This window comes from Salmo trutta, chromosome 25, assembly GCF_901001165.1.
Source record: "Salmo trutta chromosome 25, fSalTru1.1, whole genome shotgun sequence".
Lineage (NCBI taxonomy): Eukaryota > Metazoa > Chordata > Actinopteri > Salmoniformes > Salmonidae > Salmo > Salmo trutta.
In genome coordinates, this window is record NC_042981.1 from 13,969,291 (window position 1) to 13,990,934 (window position 21,644).

The following is a 21,644-nucleotide window of genomic DNA, read 5'->3' on the forward strand; positions in this document are numbered from 1 at the left end:
GGTTAAACTCTTAGTCCTACCTATAGATTGCAATTAGAGCCAGGAAAAACTCCAGCCCCTGGTCAAGAGATTATGCATTGCATAAATTGCTTTCCCCCATAAGAGGGAAGTGAGAATACAAAGATGAAAACTTGAAAGGAACCATAACTATCAGGAACAGATTGCATAATTTTTCATAGCAATTACTTTATTTTTTAATTGTTTAGTATGTACAACAATTTCAAAGAAAAGGGGGTCACTTCATTCTCTGATGAAAATGAGTGACACTTTACATGTTGATGCATTGCTCTGGGTGTCATATTTATTCTGTTGTGTGTGCTTCTTTAATGAAAAAAGCAAGTTTTGATTTTCAACATGAAAGGAGAGACACAGAAGCTGTCAGTCAAATTGATGTGTGCAGTCAAGTGATGCCTATACCACCTACAGGATTGATGTTGGAGGGAAATACTAGGGAGAGGGGGAAGGATGCTAGGAGAGATAGAGAAGAAAGACAGAGAGAAGGAGAAGTAGAGAGAGAGATAGATTATTGTCTTTCCTAAAAAAATGTTTTTAACAATGAGGCTTGTTTGGTATTCATGCACATTCATGCACGCCTTGGTTTTGTAGGTGTTGTAATGTATTTTATTTTAACAAAACTTTGAGCATGAACATGATTTTCTACAACATCATGAAATTACATTACTTCATGATGCATAAGAGCTTTGTTTGCCTTGCCTCTGTTCCCACAAACAAGAATATATATATTTTTAATTGTTGTTTGTTTTAAAAGAAAAGCACATCTTGCAGGGTTTCTCATTATTGGATGCATTCTGAATTCACAAAGAGACACATCATAGCGGTTTGTGCTTCATGTTTTCTTTTCTGTTTCGTTCCCTTTATCTTTGAACAATGTGTTATTTGTGAGGTCTATTTTTAAAATAAAAGCAGTGTGTCTCCTTCACTGTAACGCATCACCTGCACTGTAACAGTATTTTAATCATGTCACCTGCTGAATTCCCATTCTCACTTTTACTTATCGTTTCAACCTCCCAATAGATCCTATACATGTACATATTCACCTGAGTTAATTTGTTTCTGTTTCTGTTCTCAAAGATTTGTATTATCAGAGAGAGGAGAATGGGATGCTCAACAACATGAAACCCAAAACCTGTTTTGAATTTTCCCTATCCTACCTCAAGTTAAATACAAATATGGTCAAAATGTCTCTGTCAATTCGAAGTCTGAAAGTGAGTTGGAAGAAGAGGATGAGATTGGCGGTAAAACATGTGCAGGACATAAAGTCTTCTTTTGAACTGTTTATCCCAGACACCATCCAGAAAATCATTCTGGACTGCACTCATTTGGAGGGAAGGCGAGTTTTTGGAGAGAGATGGAAGGAGAGGGACCAAACTAATTTACAAGCATACTTTGGGGCTCTTATCCTTGCTGGTGTTTTCAGATCCAATGGGGAATCCACAGAATCCCTGTGGGATGCAGAAACTAGCAGAGAACTTCTCCATGCAACATTGTCTCTTGAAAACCCACATTATTTCCAGGATTATCCACACCAGACCAGTTCAGCGGCAGAGAGACAAGCTACAGTAGCTGCAATCAGGTCAGTGTGGGACAAGTGGGTGGACCGCCTTCCCCTGTTTTACAATTCTGGGCCCAACGTTACTGTTGATGAGCAGCTTATGGCATTTAGGGAATGCTGCCCCTTCAGGCAGTACATACCGTCTAAACCAGCAAAATATGGAATCAAGATCAGGGCTGCCGGTGATGCTGCCTCATCATATGCGTGGAACTTGCAAGTGTATACGTAGAAGCCAGATGGAGGAACCCCTGAGAAGAACCAATGGATACGCATTGTCCTGAACATGACACGTGGCCACAACATCAGATGCAATAACTTTTTTTACTTTGCACAATCTGGGACAGGAGATCCTCAAGAGGAAGCTGACAATGGTAGGAACAATATGAAAAAAACAAGCCAGAGCTCCCACCTCAGCTGTTGAATACACAAAATAAGCCTATCAATTCCTCTAAGTTTGCATTCACGGCCGACACGTCCATAGTGTCCTACGTACCAAAGAAAGGCAAAAATGTGGTACTCATGAGTACGCTGCATAGGGATGGGAGAATCTGTGGGCAGGAACATCAAAAACCAGAAATCAAAATGGATTACAATGCAACAAAAGGAGGGGTGGACAATTTAGACAAGCTGGTGACTGGCTTGAAGAACCCTACACTGGCCACCTGTGATATTCTTCAACATCTTGGACATCTCGGCATACAACACGTTTGTCATGGCGTTGAACCCAGATTGGAACAGACGGAAGCTCCAGAGGAGACAACTCTTTCACGAGGAGCTGGGCAAGGCATTGGTAAGACCTCAAATCCAGAGGAGGCAACATATCCCAAGGACCCCAGCTTCTGCAGCCATTGTGAGGAGGATTTTCAGGAGGAGGATGCTGGTGCCCCATCCGCCCGACCCACAGAACCAACAACTCCAATACCGGAAGTAAGTGTGAGTGATGTTGTTGCATGGGTGTGTGTGTGTGTGTGTGTGTCTGACTCTCCTACTTTGGCCTGCTGTAATCTATGTAGGTGACTGAGATGTTAATAAAATTCCTGAACTAAGTGTTTTCATCATTCTAGATTGCATTCGGTAGCAACGAGAAGAAGCACTGTGATGTGTGTGGACCCAAGAAGGACAGGAAGACACAGAACACATGCATCAAGTGCAAGAAATACATGTGCAACACGTACACACAAAGTAAAACTCGGTTCCTCATGTGACGTGTACTGTATACCGGCCTTAACCTGTTTGGTATAGGGGGCAGTATTGAGAATTTTGGAAAAAATATGTTCCCATTTTTAACGGCCTCCTACACCAACTCAGAAGCTAGAATATGCATATTATTGTTCAGGTTTGGATAGAAAACACTCTGAATTTTCTAAAACTGTTTGAATGGTGTCTGTGAGTATAACAGAACTCCTATGGCAGGCAAAAACCTGACAAGGCTTCAAGCAGGAAGTACCCTGTCTGACAAGGAGTCGTGCGTCTTACCTCTTTTTATTGAAAAGTAAGGATCTTAGCTGTAACGTGACAATTCCCAGGGCTCCAATAGGCTCTCAGAGCCCGCGAAATAACTGAAGGTTTACGAGGGAACCTCAGGTTGAAATATATTATCGCCTTTTGTAAGTGGATGCTCGGAGGACCTTTCAATGATGCGCGTGCATGAGTCGCTTCTGAGGAGAAATTTTATTCGGCTGTTTAGGCTCAATGCATACTCCCGGTCGGAATATTAACACTTCTCTATGACATAAATGGCATAAAAATTGGTTTTAAACAGCGGTTGACATGCTTCGAAGTACGGTAATGGAATATTTAGACATTTTTGACACGCCAATGCGCCATGCGCGACACCGCGAAAAAGCATTCTAGAACTCACGAACAAAACGTCGCTGTTGGAACATAACGATGGATTATTTGGGACCAAACCAACATTTGTTATTGAAGTAGAAGTCCTGGCAGTGTATTCTGATGAAGAACAAGCAAGGTAAGAACATTTTTCTTATAGGAAATGTGATTTTGGTGGAGGCTGAACTGGGTGGGTATCTAAATAGCTAGCCCTGTAACGCCGGGCTATGTACTTACATTATTGCAAAATGTGCTTCATCCGAAAAGCTATTTTAAAATCGGACATATCGAGTGCATAGAGGGGTAATGTATCTATAATTCTTAAAATAATTGTTATGCTTTTTGTGAACGTTTATCGTGAGTAATTTAGCAAACTGTTAGTAAATTCACCGGAAGTTTGCGGTGGTTATGCTTTTTCTGAACGTCACATGCTAATGTAAAAAGCTGGTTTTTGATATAAATATGAACTTGATTGAACAGACATGCATGTATTGTATAACACAATGTCCTAGGTGTGTCATCTGATGAAGATTATAAAAGGTTAGTGCTGCATTTAGCTGTGGTTTGGGTTTATGTGACATGATATGCTAGCTTGAAAAATGGCTGTGTGATTATTTCTGGCTGGGTACTCTGCTGACATAATCTAATGTTTTGCTTTTGTTGTAAAGCCTTTTTGAAATCGGACAGTGGGGTTAGATTAACGAGATTCTTGTCTTTAAATAGCTGTGAAATAGTCATATGTTTGAGAAATTGAAGTTATAGCATTTCTAACGATTCAAAAATCGCGCCACTGGATTTCAGTGGCTGTTACGTAGGTGGGACGAGTTCGTCCCACATGTACTAGAGAGGTTAATTTGTGTTCAATGGGGCTCGTTTATCATTTCCATGAAATACTGTATGAAAATTGTCCTTACAATTTGTTCAGTTCAAAGCAATTAACATCAATAGTGATGAAAACCATGTTTCATTTATATTTGTTCAAGAGAAACATGATTTATTCAAACTATTTTTTGATAATAATTTATTTTTGTTTACAAAAATCACATTTATAAAAAAAATGAATAGTGCTTTTATTGATAAATGTGATCTAGCAGAGGGAAATGCCAAATATTAACCATGTATGCTGACTATATTGCTAATCATTTACCTACAGTTGAAGTCGGAAGTTTACATACACCTTAGACCAAATACATTTAAACTCAGTTTTTCATAATTCCTGACATTTAATCCTAGTACAGATTCCCTGTTTTAGGTCAGTTAGGATCACCACTTTATTTTAAGAATGTGAAATGTCAGAATAAATAGCAGAGAGAGTGATTTATTTCAGCTTTTATTTATTTCATCACAATCCCAGTGGGTCAGAAGTTTACATACACTCAATTAGTACTTGGTAGCATTGCCTTTAAATGGTTTAACTTGGGTCAAACGTTTCGGTTAGCCTTCCACAAGCTTCCCACAATAAGTTGGGTAAATTTTGGCCCATTCCTCCTGACAGAGCTGGTGTAACTGAGTCAGGTTTGTAGGCCTCCTTGCTTGCACACACTTTTTCAGTTCTGCCCACACATTTTTCTATGGGATTGAGGTCAGGGCTTTGTGATGGCCAATCCAATACCTTGACTTTGTTGTCCTTAAGCCATTTTGTCACAACTTTGGAAGTATGCTTGGGGTCATTGTCCATTTTGAAGACCCATTTCCTGATCCAAGATGGCGTAGCAGTTCAGACGTCCTGTCGTGTCCCGTGTATATATATATATATTTACATATTTTTTCTTCACTTATCTTTTTACATTTTTTTTATTCTAAATGCTCAACCTCAAAGCACTCTCCTGCAACCCGCCTCATCAATTTAAAAAAAAAAGAAAGTATTATTTACCTCATCTGAATTCCACGACAGAAGCTAGCCAGAGGTTAGCCATTTTCACTGGCTAACGTTGAAGTTCAGCTAGCTACGGTTAGCTGTCCTCAGCTATCCATTAGCCCAGTTTTTGTACAGCGCGACTCAGACCAGAGCATATCGGACCTATTCTCTCTCCTTTCCTCGATTTCTACCGCAGGCTCTGGACATTTACACCTGGATCTTGCAGCTAACTAGCTGCTACCTGAGTGACTATTGGCAACGTCGGTCACGGAATAAACACACACTATTACGGAGCTAGCTAGCTAGCCAGCTGAAGAGTTCCGTCAGCCACTCGTGGGCTATTCCTGAGCTAGCCAGCTGAAGTGTCTCCTGGGCTACAACTCACCTATCCTGACCCGTTTTACTGCCGATGCGGAGCCCCATTGGGTCTTCACGACTGGATCACCGACGTTATCTGCCGGAGGGAGTTGTCCAACTGGCCCCTCCGTCGCGACGTAACCTGATCGCCCATCTGCGGCCAGCTAATCGTTAGCTGTCTTTTCGGCTGCGATCTGAATAGGTCTGTCGGACACTTTTCTTGGGCCACTATAACTAACTATTTTGCCAACTTGGACAGGTCCCCCCTTCCACACGGAACCCCACTAACCCACAGACGGAAACGCACGAGGCGGCTAAAAACAGACCTCCCTCCCATCTTCCACCAGCTTGCTACCTATGGCCCGGCTAGCTGTCTGAATCTCACTGGACCCTCTGATCACTCGGCTAAGCATGCCTCTCCTTAATGTCAATATGCCTTGTCCATTGCTGTTCTGGTTAGTGTTTATTGGCTTATTTCACTGTAGAGCCTCTAGCCCTGCTCATTATACCTTATCCAACCTCTCAGTTCCTCCACCCACACATGCTATGACATCTTCTGGTTTCAATGATGTTTCTAGAGACAATATCTCTCTCATAATCACTAAATGCCTAGGTTTACCTCCTCTGTACTCACATCCCACCATACCTTTGTCTGTACATTATACCTTGAAGCTATTTTATCGCCCCCAGATACCTGCTCCTTTTTCTCTCTATTCTGGACGTCACAGACGACCAATTCTTATAGCTTTTAGCCGTACCCTCATACTTATTCTTCTCTGCTCCGCTGGGGATGTAGAGGTGAATCCAGGCCCTGCAGTGCCTGGCTCCACACCTACTCCCCAGGCGCTCTCTTTTGATGACTTCTGTAACCGTAATAGCCTTGGTTTCATGCATGTTAACATTAGAAGCCTCCTCCCTAAGTTTGTTTTATTCACTGCTTTAGCACACTCTGCCAACCCGGATGTCCTAGCTGTGTCTGAATCTTGGCTTAGGAAGTCCACCAAAAACTGTGAAATCTTCATCCCTAACTACAACGTTTTCAGACAAGATAGAACGACCAAAGGGGGCGGTGTTGCAATCTACTGCAGAGATAGCTTGCAGAGTTCTGTCCTGCTATCCAGGTCTGTACCCAAACAATTTGAACTTCTACTTTTAAAAATCCACCTCTCCAAAAACAAGTCTCTCAGCGTTGCCGCCTGCTATAGACCCCCCTCGGCCCCTAGCTGTGCTCTGGACACCATATGTGAACTGATTGCCCCCCATCTATCTTCAGAGCTCGTGCTACTAGGCGACCTAAACTGGGACATGCTTAACACCCCAGCCATTCTACAATCCAAGCTTGATGCCCTCAATCTCACACAAATTATTAATGAACCCACCAGGTACAACCCCAAAGCCGCAAACACTGGCACCCTCATAGATATCATCCTAACCAATGTGCCCTCTAATTACACCTCTGCTGTTTTCAACCAAGATCTCAGCGATCACTGCCTCATTGCCTGCACCCGTAATGGGTCAGCGGTCAAACGACCTCCACTCATCACTGTCAAACGCTCCCTGAAACATTTCAACGAGCAAGCCTTTCTAATTGACCTGGCCCTGGTATCCTGGAAGGATATTGACCTCATCCCGTCAGTAGAGGATGCCTGGTTATTTTTTTTAAATGCCTTCCTCTCCATCTTAATTAAGCATGCCCCTTTCAAGAAATTTAGAACCAGGAACAGATATAGCCCTTGGTTCTCCCCAGACCTGACTGCCCTTAACCAACACAAAAATATCCTGTGGCGTTCTGCATTAGCATCGAACTGCCCCCGCGATATGCAACTTTTTAGGGAAGTTAGAAACCAATACACACAGGCAGTTAGAAACGCCAAGGCTAGCTTTTTCAAACAGAAATTTGCTTCGTGCAACTCCAACTCTAAAAAGTTCTGGGACATTGTAAAGTCCATGGAGAATAAGAACACCTCCTCCCAACTGCCCACTGCACTGAGGATAGGAAACTCTGTCACCACCGATAAGCCCACTATAATTGAAAATTTCTATAAGCATTTTTCTACGGCTGGCCATGCTTTCCACCTAACTACCCCTACTGCATGCAACAGCACTGCACCCCCCACAGCTACTCGCCCAAGCCTCCCCCATTTCTCCTTCTCCCAAATCCATTCAGCTGATGTTCTGAAAGAGCTGCAAAATCTGGACCCCTACAAATCAGCTGGGCTTGACAATCTGGACCCTTTCTTTCTAAAATTATCTGCCGAAATTATTGCAACCCCTATTACTAGCCTGTTCAACCTCTCTTTCGTGTCGTCTGAGATTCCCATAGATTGGAAAGCAGCTGCTGTCATCCCCCTCTTCAAAGGAGGTGACACTCTTGACCCAAATTGCTACAGACCTATATCCATCCTACCCTGCCTTTCTAAGGTCTTCGAAAGCCAAGTCAACAAACAGATTACCGACTATTTTGAATCCCACCGCACCCTCTCCGCTATGCAATCTGGTTTCAGAGCTGGTCATGGGTGCACCTCAGCCACGCTCAAGGTCCTAAACGACATCGTAACCGCCATCGATAAGAAACATTACTGTGCTGCCGTATTCATTGACCTGGCCAAAGCTTTTGACTCTGTTAATCACCACATCCTCATCGGCAGACTTAGTAGCCTTGGTTTCTCAAACGATTGCGTCGCCTGGTTCACCAACTACTTCTCTGACAGAGTTCAGTGTGTCAAATCGGAGGGCCTACTGTCTGGACCTCTGGCAGTCTCTATGGGGGTACCACAGGGTTCAATTCTTGGGCCAACTCTTTTCTCTGTATACATAAATGATGTCGCTCTTGCTGCTGGTGAATCTCTGATCCACCTCTACGCAGACGACACCATTCTGTATACTTCTGGCCCTTCTTTGGACACTGTGTTAACTCTTACAACTACACGTTCCGCTAGCGGAACGATTGCTCCAATATCCAATGATGGGCGGGCGCGAAATTCAAACTCCTCTAAAATCGAAAACTTCCATTTTTCAAGCATATGACTATTTTACAGCTATTGAAAGACAAGACTCTCCTTTATCTAACCAAACTGTCCGATTTCAAAAAGGCTTTACAGCGAAAGCAAAACATTAGAATATGTCAGCAGAGTACCCAGCCAGAAATATTCAGACACCCATTTTTCAAGCTAGCATATCATGTCACATAAACCCAAACCATAGCTAAATGCAGCACTAACCTTTGATGATCTTCATCAGATGACACACCTAGGACATTATGTTATACAATACATGCATGTCTGTTCAATCAAGTTCATATTTATATCAAAAACCAGCTTTTTACATTAGCATGTGACGTTCAGAACTAGCATTCCCACCGAACACTTCCGGTGATTTTACTAAATTACTCACGATAAACGTTCACAAAAAGCATAACAATTATTTTAAGAATTATAGATACAGAACTCCTCTATGCACTCGATATGTCCGATTTTAAAATAGCTTTTCGGATGAAGCACATTTTGCAATAATCTAAGTACATAGCCCGGCATTACAGGGCTAGCTATTTAGACACCCACCCAGGTCAGCCTCCACCAAAATCACATTTCCTATAAGAAAAATGTTCTTACCTTGCTTGTTCTTCATCAGAATACAGTCCCAGGACTTCTACTTCAATAACAAATGTAGGTTTGGTCCCAAATAATCCATCGTTATGTTCCATCAAGACGTTTTGTTCGTGAGTTCTAGACACTATCCCAACGCTAAATCTCGGCCACGAGCATGACTCAAAATATGACAAAAAATTTCTAAATATTCCATTACCGTACTTCGAAGCATGTCAACCGCTGTTTAAAACCAATATTTATGCAATTTATCTCGTAGAGAAGCGATAATATTCCGACCGGGAATCTGCCTGTCTGTAAACTGAGGAAAAAACCGAAAGCCGGGGGCGGGGCGTGTCACGCGCCTAAGGCTTAGTCCATTGAGTGACCACTTAGCTTTTGCTCTCCTTTGTTTCAGCCAGGGCTTTGAATTACGTCATTCCTGTTTTTCCCGGGCTATGAGACCTCATTGGAGACGTGTGAAGTGTCACGTAAGAGCAGAGATCCTTTGTAAACGATAGAGATAATAAAGAAGGGCAAGAAATGTTCAGACAGGGTACTTCCTGAACAGAAGCATCTCAGGTTTTTGCCTGCCATAGGAGTTCTGTTATACTCACAGACACCATTCAAACAGTTTCAGAAACTTTGGAGTGTTTTCTCTCCAAAGCCAATAATTATATGCATATTCCAGTTTCTGGGCAGGACTAATAATCAGATTAAAACGGGTACGTTTTTTATCCAGCCGTGAAAATACTGCCCCCTAGCCATAACAGGTTAACAACCCTCCAGACGAGCTTCAATGCCATTCAACTCTCCTTCCGTGGTCTCCAACTGCTCCTAAACACAAGTAAAACTAAATGCATGCTCTTCAACCGATCGCTGCCTGCACCTGCCCGCCCATCCAGCATAACTTCTCTGGACGGTTCTAACTTAGAATTTGTGGACAACTACAAATACCTAGGTGTCTGGTTAGACTGTAAACTCTCCTTCCAGACTCACATCAATCATCTCCAATCCAAAGTGAAATCTAGAATTGGCTTCCTATTTCGCAACAAAGCATCCTTCACTCATGCTGCCAAACATACCCTCGTAAAACTGACCATCCTACCAATCCTCGACTTCGGCGATGTCATTTACAAAATAGCCTCCAATACCCTACTCAACAAGCTGGATGCAGTCTATCACAGTGCCATCCGTTTTGTCACCAAAGCCCCATATACAACCCACCACTGCGACCTGTATGCTCTCGTTGGCTGGCCTTCACTTCATAATCGTCGCCAAACACATTGGCTCCAGGTCATCTACAAGACCCTGCTAGGTAAAGTCCCCCCTTATCTCCGCTCACTGGTCACCATAGCAGCACCCACCTGTAGCACGCGCTCCAGCAGGTATATCTCTCTGGTCACCCCTAAAGCCAACTCCTCCTTTGGTCGTCTCTCCTTCCAGTTCTCAGCTGCCAATGACTGGAACGAACTACAAAAATCTCTAAAACTGGAAACACTTATCTCCCTCACTAGCTTTAAGCACCAGCTGTCAGAGCAGCTCACAGATCTCTGCACCTGTACATAGCCCATCTTTAATTTAGCCCAAACTACTACCTTTTCCCCTACTGTATTTATTTATTTTATTTATTTTGCTCCTTTGCACCATATTATTTATATTTTAACTTTTAACTTTCTTCAAACTACAAATCTACCATTCCAGTGTTTTTCTTGCCATACTTTATTTACTTTGCCACCATGGCATTTTTTTGCCTTTACCTCCCTTATCTCACATCATTTGCTCACATTGTATATAGTCTTATTTTTTTCTACTGCATCATTGATTGTATGTTGTTTTACTCCATGTGTAACTCTGTGTTTTTGTATGTTGTCGAACTGCTTTGCTTTATCTTGGCCAGGTCGCAATTGTAAATGAGAACTTGTTCTCAACTTGCCTACCTGGTTAAATAAAGGTGAAATAAAATAAATAAAATAAAAATTTGCGACCAAGCTTTAACTTCCTGACTGATGTCTTGAGATGTTGCTTCAATATATCCACACAATTTTCCTTCCTCATGTTGCCATCTATTTTGTGAAGTGCACCAGTCTCTCCTGCAGCAAAGCACCCCCACAACATGATGCTGCCACCCCCGTGCTTCACTGTTGGGATGGTGTTCTTCAGCTTGCATGCCTCCCCCTTTTTTCTCCAAACAAAACGATGGTCATTATGGCCAAACAGTTCTGTTTTTGTTTCATCAGACCAGAGAACATTTCTCCAAAAAGTACGATATTTTTTCCCCATGTGCAGTTGCAAACTGTAGTCTGGCTTTTTTATGGCAGTTTTGGAGCAGTGGCTTCTTCCTTGCAAAGCAGCCTTTCAGGTTATGTCGATATAGGACTCATTTTACTGTGGATATAGATACTTTTGCACCTGTTTCCTCCAGCATCTTCACAGGATCCATTGCTGCTGTTCTGGGATTGATTTGCACTTTCGCCACAAAGTACGTTCATCTCTAGGAGACAGAACGCGTCTCCTTCCTGAGCGGTATGACGGCTGTGTGGTCCCATGGTGTTTATACTTGCATACTATTTTTTGTACAGATGAACGTGGCACCTTCAGGCATTTGAAAATTGCTCCCAAGGATGAACCAGACTTGTGGATTTCTACACGTTTTTTCTGAGGTCTTGGCTGATTTCTTTAGATTTACTTTTGATTTTCCCATGATGTCAAGCAAAGACGCACTGAGTTTGAAGGTGGGTCTTGAAATACATCTACAGGTACACCTTGTTCTCAACTGGCCTAGCTGGTTAAATAAAGGTGAAATAAAATAAATAAATAAAAAATGTGGCCAATTAGCCTATCAGAAGCTTCTAAAACATGACATCAATTTCTGGAATTTTCCAAGCTGTTTAAAGGCACAGTCAACTTATTGTATGTAAACTTCTGACCCACTGGAATTGTGATACAGTGATTTATAAGTGAAAGTATCTGTCTGTAGACAATTGTTGGAAAAATTACTTGTGTCATGCACAAAGTAGATGTCCTAACCGACTTGCCAAAACTATAGTTTGTTAACAAGAAATTTGTGGAGTGGTTGAAAAACGAGTTTAATTGACTCCGACCTAAGTGTATGTAAACTTCTGACTTCAACTGTAAGTCAACATCTACAATACCGTTCAAAATGTTGGGGTCACTTAGAAATGCCACATTTTTTGTCCATTAAAATAACATCAAATTGATCAGAAATACAGTGTAGACATTGTTAATTTTGTAAATGACTATTGTAGCTGGAAAAATCAGATTTTTAATAGAATATCTACATAGGTGTACATTAGAATATCTACATAGGCGAACAGGCGAATCTGGGATGTTGGCCTTCTAGGCAGAGTTGCAAAGAAAATGCCATCTCTCTGTCCAGTGTCTGTGTTCTTTTGCCCATCTTAATCATTTATTTTATTGGCCAGTCTGAGATATGGCTTCATCTTTGCAACTCTGCCTCGAAGGCCAGAATCCCGAAGTCGCCTCTTCACTTTTGAGGTTGAGACTGGTGTTTTGCGGGTGCTATTTAATGAAGCTGCCAGTTGAGGACTTGTGAGGCAACTGTTTCTCAAACTAGACACTCTAATGTACTTGTCCTCTTGCTCAGTTGTGCACCAGGGCCTCCCACTCCTCTTTCTGTTCTGGTTAGAGCCAGTTTGCGCTGTTCTGTGTAGGGAGTAGTACACAGCGTTGTATGAGATCTTCAGTTTCTTGACAATTTCTCATATTGAATAGCCTTCATTTCTCAGGACAAGAATAGACTGATGAGTTTCAGAGAAAGTTATTTGTTTCTGGCCATTTTGAGCCTGTAATCGAACCCACAAATGCTGATGCTCCAGATACTCAACTAGTCTAAAGAAGGCCAGTTTTATTGCTTCTTTAATCAGAACAACAGTTTTCAGCTGTACTTACATAATTGCAAAAGGGTTTTCTAATGATCAATTAGCCTTTCAAAATGATAAACTTGGATTTGCTAACACCATGTGCCATTGGAAGACAGGAGTGATGGTTGCTGATAATGGGCCTCTGCACGCCTATGTAGATATTCCATTAATAATACAAATCTGCCGTTTGCAGCTACAATAGTCATTTATAACATAAAAAATGTCTATATTTTATTTCTGGTCAATTTTTTGTTATTATAATGGACAAAATAATAGCTTTTCTTTCAAAACAAGGACATTTCTAAGTGATCCAAACTTTTGAATGGCAGTGTAAGTATTTTTACATAAATTGTTATGGCTGTGTTATTTTACAAACCCAATAATGTTGTTGGTCCATCAGAACCGCGAACATTGGGTTAATAACAAAAACATGAACGCCACACAAGGGTTAAAGCAAAAATGAAAGGATGGTGGTTGATCGGGGTGGATGGGTGAGTGTATAACGCAAATGTCTAGCAACCAAAAGGTTGTGTGTTAAGTATTTTAGCAATTTTGCAACTACTTACTGCTTTTTATCTACTTTGCAACTACTTGCCATGTTAGCTAACCCTTCCTCTAACCTTAACCCTTTAAACTAACTCCTAACCCTAACATTAACCCCTACGCAATCAAAACATAAAATAGCATCACTCTCTTCTAAAGGAGATGCGAATGAACACTTTTGACACCATTTGGTGGCTGATCATGTAATTACCAAACCGAGACATGCCACAGGCAGAGGCGAGCCACTCTAAATGGCACGCCTCTGCAGCTTGTCAACATGGCAGTTCTGCTACTCCAAAACCATCTCCTACGTTGTCAAAAAGGTGAGTGGGACGCCTGTGTACATTTTCTAAGAAAAATATTAATTTTTGACAAAGTATAGGCACTCATTGACATCTGGCATTAATTGACGCAAGCCACATATTGTATGATGTTTATATACAATGACATTGTTTGTATATCACGTCAAGAAATGATAACTTACATTCAGAGTCCGGAGTATTCATACTCCTTGACATATTCCACATGTTGTTGTGTTACAGCCTGAAATCAACATTTTTCTTACCCATCTACACACAACTACCCCTTATTGACAAAGTTAATTTTGTTTTGTTGCTATTTTTGCAAATGTATTGAAAATTAAATATAAAAATTGTATTTACTTGAGTATACTCACCCATTTGCACTGTACCTAATAGACACCAATGACAGTCAGGAGTTTTGAATACTGCAACTAGCGTTTGCATGATATGCAATGCATTTGCATGATATAGAACGCATTTTCAGACTGGTTTAACAATATCCATTTTCTCACAATTATTGTTTGCAAGGTAATATTTGCATGGAGTGATCACTGTGTGTATTCTCTGGCTGACTATATTTCATACCTGGAATTTATGGATTTTTTTCAATGCAGAAATAATGACACTGAAGATTAACAACTTGTGCAAGATACATGATGCTGCTTTTAGAACTTGGGTTTCAGAAATAATGAGTTGTTTACATTTAGTGCAAGCTGTTCACAATGCAGAAATAGATTTTGTGGTTTGTACCCCTGTGTGATTTGCACCCCTTTTCTACCCAGTGCACATATATTTAACATTGCATAACTATTGCTAAGAGTGTTAAATTGTATTACTTTTTTTCAGAAATATTTTATTTAGGGTCTCCTTAGGCATTCCTAATCACTGCTTAATTTTCATGCAAGGAAAACTGGGTCCGGGTATCTAAGGGTTAACCTTAAACCTAAATTTAGCCCTAACCTTAACCCTAACCTTAAACCTTTAACTCTAAACCGAACCCCTAACTACCTAACATTAGCCACCTAGCTAACATTAGCCACAAGAAAATGGAATAAAACAATATGGAATATAATTACAAATCATAAGATATCATACAAATTGTAATTCATAACACATCCCACAAAATGAATGATGGACATCCACAAATGAATACAATGGCTTGCGAAAGTATTCACCCCCTTGGCATTTTTCCTATTTTGTTGCCTCAGAACCTGGAATTAAAATTGATTTTTTTAGGGGGTTTGTATCATTTGATTTACACAACATGCCTACCACTTTGAAGATACAAAATATTTTTTATTGTGAAACAAACAACAAATAAGACAAAAAAAACTGAAAACTTGAGCGTGCATAACTATTTACCCCCCCAAACTCAATACATTGTAGAGCCACCTTTTGCAGCAATTACAGCTTCAAGTCTCTTGAGGTATGTCTTTATAAGTGGATCTTAATGTTTTTCCTCCTGGACTATCGGACCACCATTTTATTACATTCGCAATTGCAACAAATAATCTGATCAGACCCCAACCAAGAAGCATTAAAAGTCGTGCTATAAATTCTCAGACAACCCAAAGATTCCTTGATGCCCTTCCAGACTCCCTCTGCCGACCCAAGGACGTCAGAGGACAAAGATCAGTTAACCAACTAACCGAGGAACTCAATTTAACCTTGCGCAATACCCTAGATGTAGTTGCACCCCTCAAAACTAAAAACATTTATCTTAAGAAACTAGCTCCCTGGTATACAGAAAATACATGAGCTCTGAGGCAAGCTTCCAGAAAATTGGAACGGAAATGGCGCCACACCAAACTGGAAGTCTTCCGACTAGCTTGGAAAGACAGTACCGTGCAGTATCGAAGAGCCCTCACTGCTGCTCGATCATCCTATTTTTCCAACTTAATTGAGGAAAATAAGAACAATCCGAAATGTCTTTTTGATACTGTTGCAAAGTTAACTAAAAAGCAGCATTCCCCAGGAGAGGAAGGCTCTCACTTCAGCAGTGATGAATTCATGAACTTCTTTGAGGAAAAGATCATGATCATTAGAAAGCAAATTACGGACTCCTCTTTAAATCTGCATATTCCTCCAAAGCTCTGTTGTCCTGAGTCTGCACAACTCTGCCAGGACCTAGGATCAAGGGAGACACTAAAGTGTTTTAGTACTATGTCTCTTGACACAATGATGAAAATAATCATGGCCTCTAAACCTTCAAGCTGCATACTGGACCCTATTCCAACTAAACTACTGAAAGAGCTGCTTTCTGTGCTTGGCCCTCCTATGTTGAACATAATAAACGGCTCTCTATCCACCGGATGTGTACCAAACTCACTAAAAGTGGCAGTAATAAAGCCTCTCTTGAAAAAGCCAAATCTTGACCCAGAAATTATAAAAAACTATCGGCCTATATCGAATCTTCCATTCCTCTCAAACATTTTTGAAAAAGCTGTTGCGCAGCAACTCACTGCCTTCCTGAAGACAAACAATGTACACGAAATGCTTCAGTCTGGTTTTAGACCCCATCATAGCACTGAGACTGCACTTGTGAAGGTGGTAAATGACCTTTTAATGACGTCAGACCGAGGTTCTGCGTCTGTCCTCGTGCTCCTAGATCTTAGTGCTGCTTTTGATACCATCGATCACAACATTCTTTTGGAGAGATTGGAAACCCAAATTGGTCTACATGGACAAGTTCTGGCCTGGTTTAGGTCTTATCTGTCGGAAAGATATCAGTTCATCTCTGTGAATGGTTTGTCCTCTGACAAATCAACTGTAATTTCGGTGTTCCTCAAGGTTCCGTTTTAGGACCACTATTGTTTTCACTATATATTTTACCTCTTGGGGATGTCATTCGAAAACATAATGTTAAATTTCACTGCTATGCGGATGACACACAGCTGTACATTTCAATGAAACATGGTGAAGCCCCAAAATTGCCCTCGCTAGAAGCCTGTGTCTCAGACATAAGGAAGTGGATGGCTGCAAACTTTCTACTCTTAAACTCGTACAAAACAGAGATGCTTGTTCTAGGTCCCAAGAAACAAAGAGATCTTCTGTTGAATCTGACAATTAATCTGGATGGTTGTACAGTTGTCTCAAATAAAACAGTGAAGGACATCGGCGTTACTCTGGACCCATCTACGTAACATTGCAAAAATCAGAAACTTTCTGTCCACAAATGATGCAGAAAAATGTATCCATGCTTTTCTTACTTCTAGGTTGGACTACTGCAATGCTCTACTTTCCGGCTACCCGGATAAAGCACTAAATAAACTTCAGTTAGTGCTAAATACGGCTGCTAGAATCCTGACTAGAACCAAAAAATGTGATCATATTACTCCAGTGTTAGCCTCCCTACACTGGCTTCCTGTTAAGGCAAGGGCTGATTTCAAGTTTTTACTGCTAACCTACAAAGCATTACATGGGCTTGCTCCTACCTATCTTTCCGATTTGGTCCTGCCGTACATACCTGAACGTACGCTATGGTCACAAGACGCGGGCCTCCTAATTGTTCCGAGAATTTCTAAGCAAACAGCTGGAGGCAGGGCTTTCTCCTATAGAGCTCCATTTTTATGGAATAGTCTGCCTACCCATGTGAGAGACGCAGACTCAGTCTCAACCTTTAAGTCTTTACTGAAGACATATCTCTTCAGTAGGTCCTATGTCCTATGGTCCTCTTCAGTAGGTCCTGTTAGGGCTAGGGGGCAGTATTTACACGGCCGGATAAAAAACGTATCCGATTTAATCTGGTTATTTCTACTGCCCAGAAACTAGAATATGCATATAATTATTGGCTTTGGATAGAAAACACCCTAAAGTTTCTAAAACTGTTTGAATGGTGTCTGTGAGTATAACAGAACTCATATGGCAGGCAAAAACCTGAGAAGATTCCTTACAGGAAGTGACCTGTCTGACAAGATCTTGTTCTTCTTGGCTCTCTTTAATGAAAACTGAGGATCTTTGCTGTAACGTGACACTTCCTATGGCTCCCATAGGCTCTCAGAACCCGGGAAAAAGCTGAATGATGTAATTCCAGCCACTGGCTGAAAAACATTAGCGCCTTTGGTAAGTGCTCTATCAGGGGACCATCAGACTGAGGCTCGTGCACGAGGGGATCCCATGTTTTTATTTTCTCTCTCTTTGAACGTAAACACGCTTTCCCGGTCGGAATATTATCGCTTTTTTACGAGAAAAATTGCATAAAAATTGATTTTAAACAGCGGTTGACATGCTTCGAAGTATGGAATATTTAGAATTTTTTTGTCACGAAATGCGTCGTGCGCGTCACCTTTCTTTACCATTCGGATAGTGTCTTGAACGCACGAACAAAACAGAGGATATTTGAACATAACTATGGATTATTTTGAACCAAACCAACATTTGTTATTGAAGTAGAAGTCCTGGGAGTGCATTCTGACGAAGAACAACAAATGTAATAACATTTTTCTTATAGTAAATTTGACTTTGGTGAGTGCTAAACTTGGTGGGTGTCTAAATAGCTAGCCGTGATGGCTGGGCTATCTACTGAGAATATTGCAAAATGTGCTTTCACCGAAAAGCTATTTTAAAATCGGACATAGCGAGTGCATAGAGGAGTTCTGTATCTATAATTCTTAAAATAATTGTTATGTTTTTTGTGAACGTTTATCGTGAGTAATTTAGTAAATTCACCGGAAGTTTGCGGGGGGTATGCTCGTTCTGAACGTCACATGCTAATGTAAAAAGCTGGTTTTTGATATAAATATGAACTTGATTGAACAAAACATGCATGTATTGTATAACATAATGTCCTAGGGTTGTCATCTGATGAAGATCATCAACGGTTAGTGCTGCATTTAGCTGTGGTTTGGGTTTATGTGACATTATATGCTAGCTTGAAAAATGGGTGTCTGATTATTTCGGCTGGGTACTCTGCTGACATAATCTAATGTTTTGCTTTCGTTGTAAAGCCTTTTTGAAATCGGACAGTGTGGTTAGATTAACGAGAGTCTTGTCTTTAAAATGGTGTAAAATAGTCATATGTTTGACAAATTGAAGTAATAGCATTTCTAAGGTATTTGAATAACGCGCCACGGGATTCAACTGGCTGTTGAGTAGGTGGGACGATTTCGTCCCGCCGACCCTAGAGAGGTTAAGTGTAGTCTGGCCCAGGGGTGTGAAGGTGAACGGAAAGGCTGGAGCAACGAACCGCCCTTACTGTCTCTGCCTGGCCGGTTTCCCCTCTTTCCACTGGGATTCTCTGCCTCTACCCCTATTACGGGGGCTGAGTCACTGGCTTACTGGTGTTCTTCTATGCCGTCCCTGGGAGGGGTGCGTCACTTGAGCGGGTTGAGTCACTGACGTGGATTTCCTGTCTGGTTTGGCGCCCCCCTTTGGGCTGTGCCGTGGCGGAGATCTTTGTGGGCTATACTCGGCCTTGTCCCGGGATGGTATGTTGGTGGTTGGAGATATCCCTCCAGTGGTGTGGAGGCTGTGCTTTGACAAAGTGGGTGGGGTTATGTCCTACCTGTTTGGCCCTGCTCAGGGTTCATCGGATGGGGCCACAGTGTCTCCTGACCCCTCCTGTCTCAGCCTCCAGTATTTATGCTGCAGTAGTTTATGTGTCGGGGGGGCTAGGGTCAGTCTATCACATCTGGAGAATTTCTCTTGTCTTTTCCGGTGTCCTATGTGAATTTAAATATTCTCTCTTTCTCTTTCTTTCTTTCTTTCTCTCTCTCGGAGGACCTGAGCCCTAGGACCATGCCTCAGGACTACCTGGCTTGATGACTCCTTGCTGTCTCCAGTTCACCTGGCCGTGCTGCTGCTCCAGTTCCAACTGTTCTGCCTGCAGCTATGGAACCCTGACCTGTTCGCCGGACGTGCTACCTGTCCCAGACCTGTTGTCCCAGACCTGCTGGAACCCTGACCTATTCACCGGACGTGCTACCTGTCCCAGACCTGCTGTTTTCAACTCTCTAGAGACAGCAGGAGCGGTAGAGATACTCTCAAAGATCGGCTATGAAAAAGCCAACTGACACTTACTCCTGTGTTACTGACCTGTTGCACCCTCGACAACTACTATGATTATTATTATTTGACAATGCTGGTCATTTATGAACATTTGAACATCTAGGCCATGTGTTGTTATAATCTCCACCCGGCACAGCCAGAAGAGGACTGGCCACCCCTCATAGCCTGGTTCCTCTCTAGGTTTCTTCCTAGGTTTTGGCCTTTCTAGGGAGTTTTTCCTAGCCACCGTGCTTCTACACCTGCATTGCTTGCTGTTTGGGGTTTTAGGCTGGGTTTCTGTACAGCACTTTGTGATATCAGCTGATGTAAGAAGGGCTATATAAATACATTTGATTTGATATAAGCTTGACATGTCTAGCCACTGGGAATGTTGCCCATTCTTCAAAGCAAAACTGTTCCAGCTCCTTCAAGTTGGATGGGTTCCGCTGGCGAACAGCAATCTTTAAGTCACACCACAGATTCTTAATTGGATTGAGGTCTGGGCTTTGACTAGGCCATTCCAAGACATTTAAATGTTTCCCCTTAAACAGCTCCAGTGTTGATTTAGCAGTATGTTTAGGGTCATTGTCCTGCTGGAAGGGGAACCTCCGTCCAAGTCTCAAATCTCTGGAAGACTGAAACAGGTTTCCCTCAAGAATTCCCTGTGTTTATCATCATCCATCATTTCTTCAATTCTGACCAGTTTCCCCGTCCCTGCCAATGAAAAACATCCCCACAGTATGATGCTGCTACCACCATGCTTCACTGTGGGGATGTTGTTCTCGGGGTGATGAGAGGTGTTGGGTTTGCACCAGACATAGCTCTTCCCTTGATGGCTAAAAAGCTACATTTTAGTCTCATCTGACCAGAGTACCTTTTTCCATATGTTTGGGGAGTCTCCCACATGCATTTTGGCGAACACCAAACATGTTGGCTTATTTTTTTTTTTAAGGAATGGCTATTTTCTGGCCACTCTTCCGTAAAGCCCAGCTCTGTGGAGTGTACGGCTTAGTGGTCCTGCGGACAGATACTCCAATCTCCACTGTGGAGCTTTGCAACTCCTTCAGGGTTATCTTTGGTCTCTGTGTTGCCTCTGATTAAAGTCCTCCTTGCCTGGTTTGTGAGTTTTGGTGGGCAGCCCTCTCTTGGCAGGTTTGTTGTGATGCCATATTCTTTCATTTTTTAAATAATGGATTTAATGGTGCTCTGTGGGATGTTCAAAAATTCAGATATTTTTTTTAGAACCCAACCCTAATCTGTACTTCTCCACAACTTTGTTGGAGAGCTCTCTTTGCTCTTCATGGTGCCGCTTGCTTTTTGGTGCCCCTTGCTTAGTGGTGTTGCAGACTCTGGGGCCTTTCAGAACAGGTGTATATATATATATCATGTGACAGATCATGTGACACTTACAGTGCACACAAGTGGACTTTATTTAACTAATTATGTGACTTCTGAAGGTAATTGGTTGCACCAGATCTGATTTAGGGGCTACATAGCAAAGGGGTGAATACATATGCACGCACCACTTTTCCGTTTTTAATTTAGTATATATTTTTTTAAACAAGTTATTTTTTTCCTTTCACTTCACCAATTTGGACTATTTTGTGTATGTCCATTACATGAAATCATATTTAAAATACATTTAAAGTACAGGTTTTAATGCAACAAAATAGGAAAACACCAAGGGGGATGAATACTTTTGCAAGG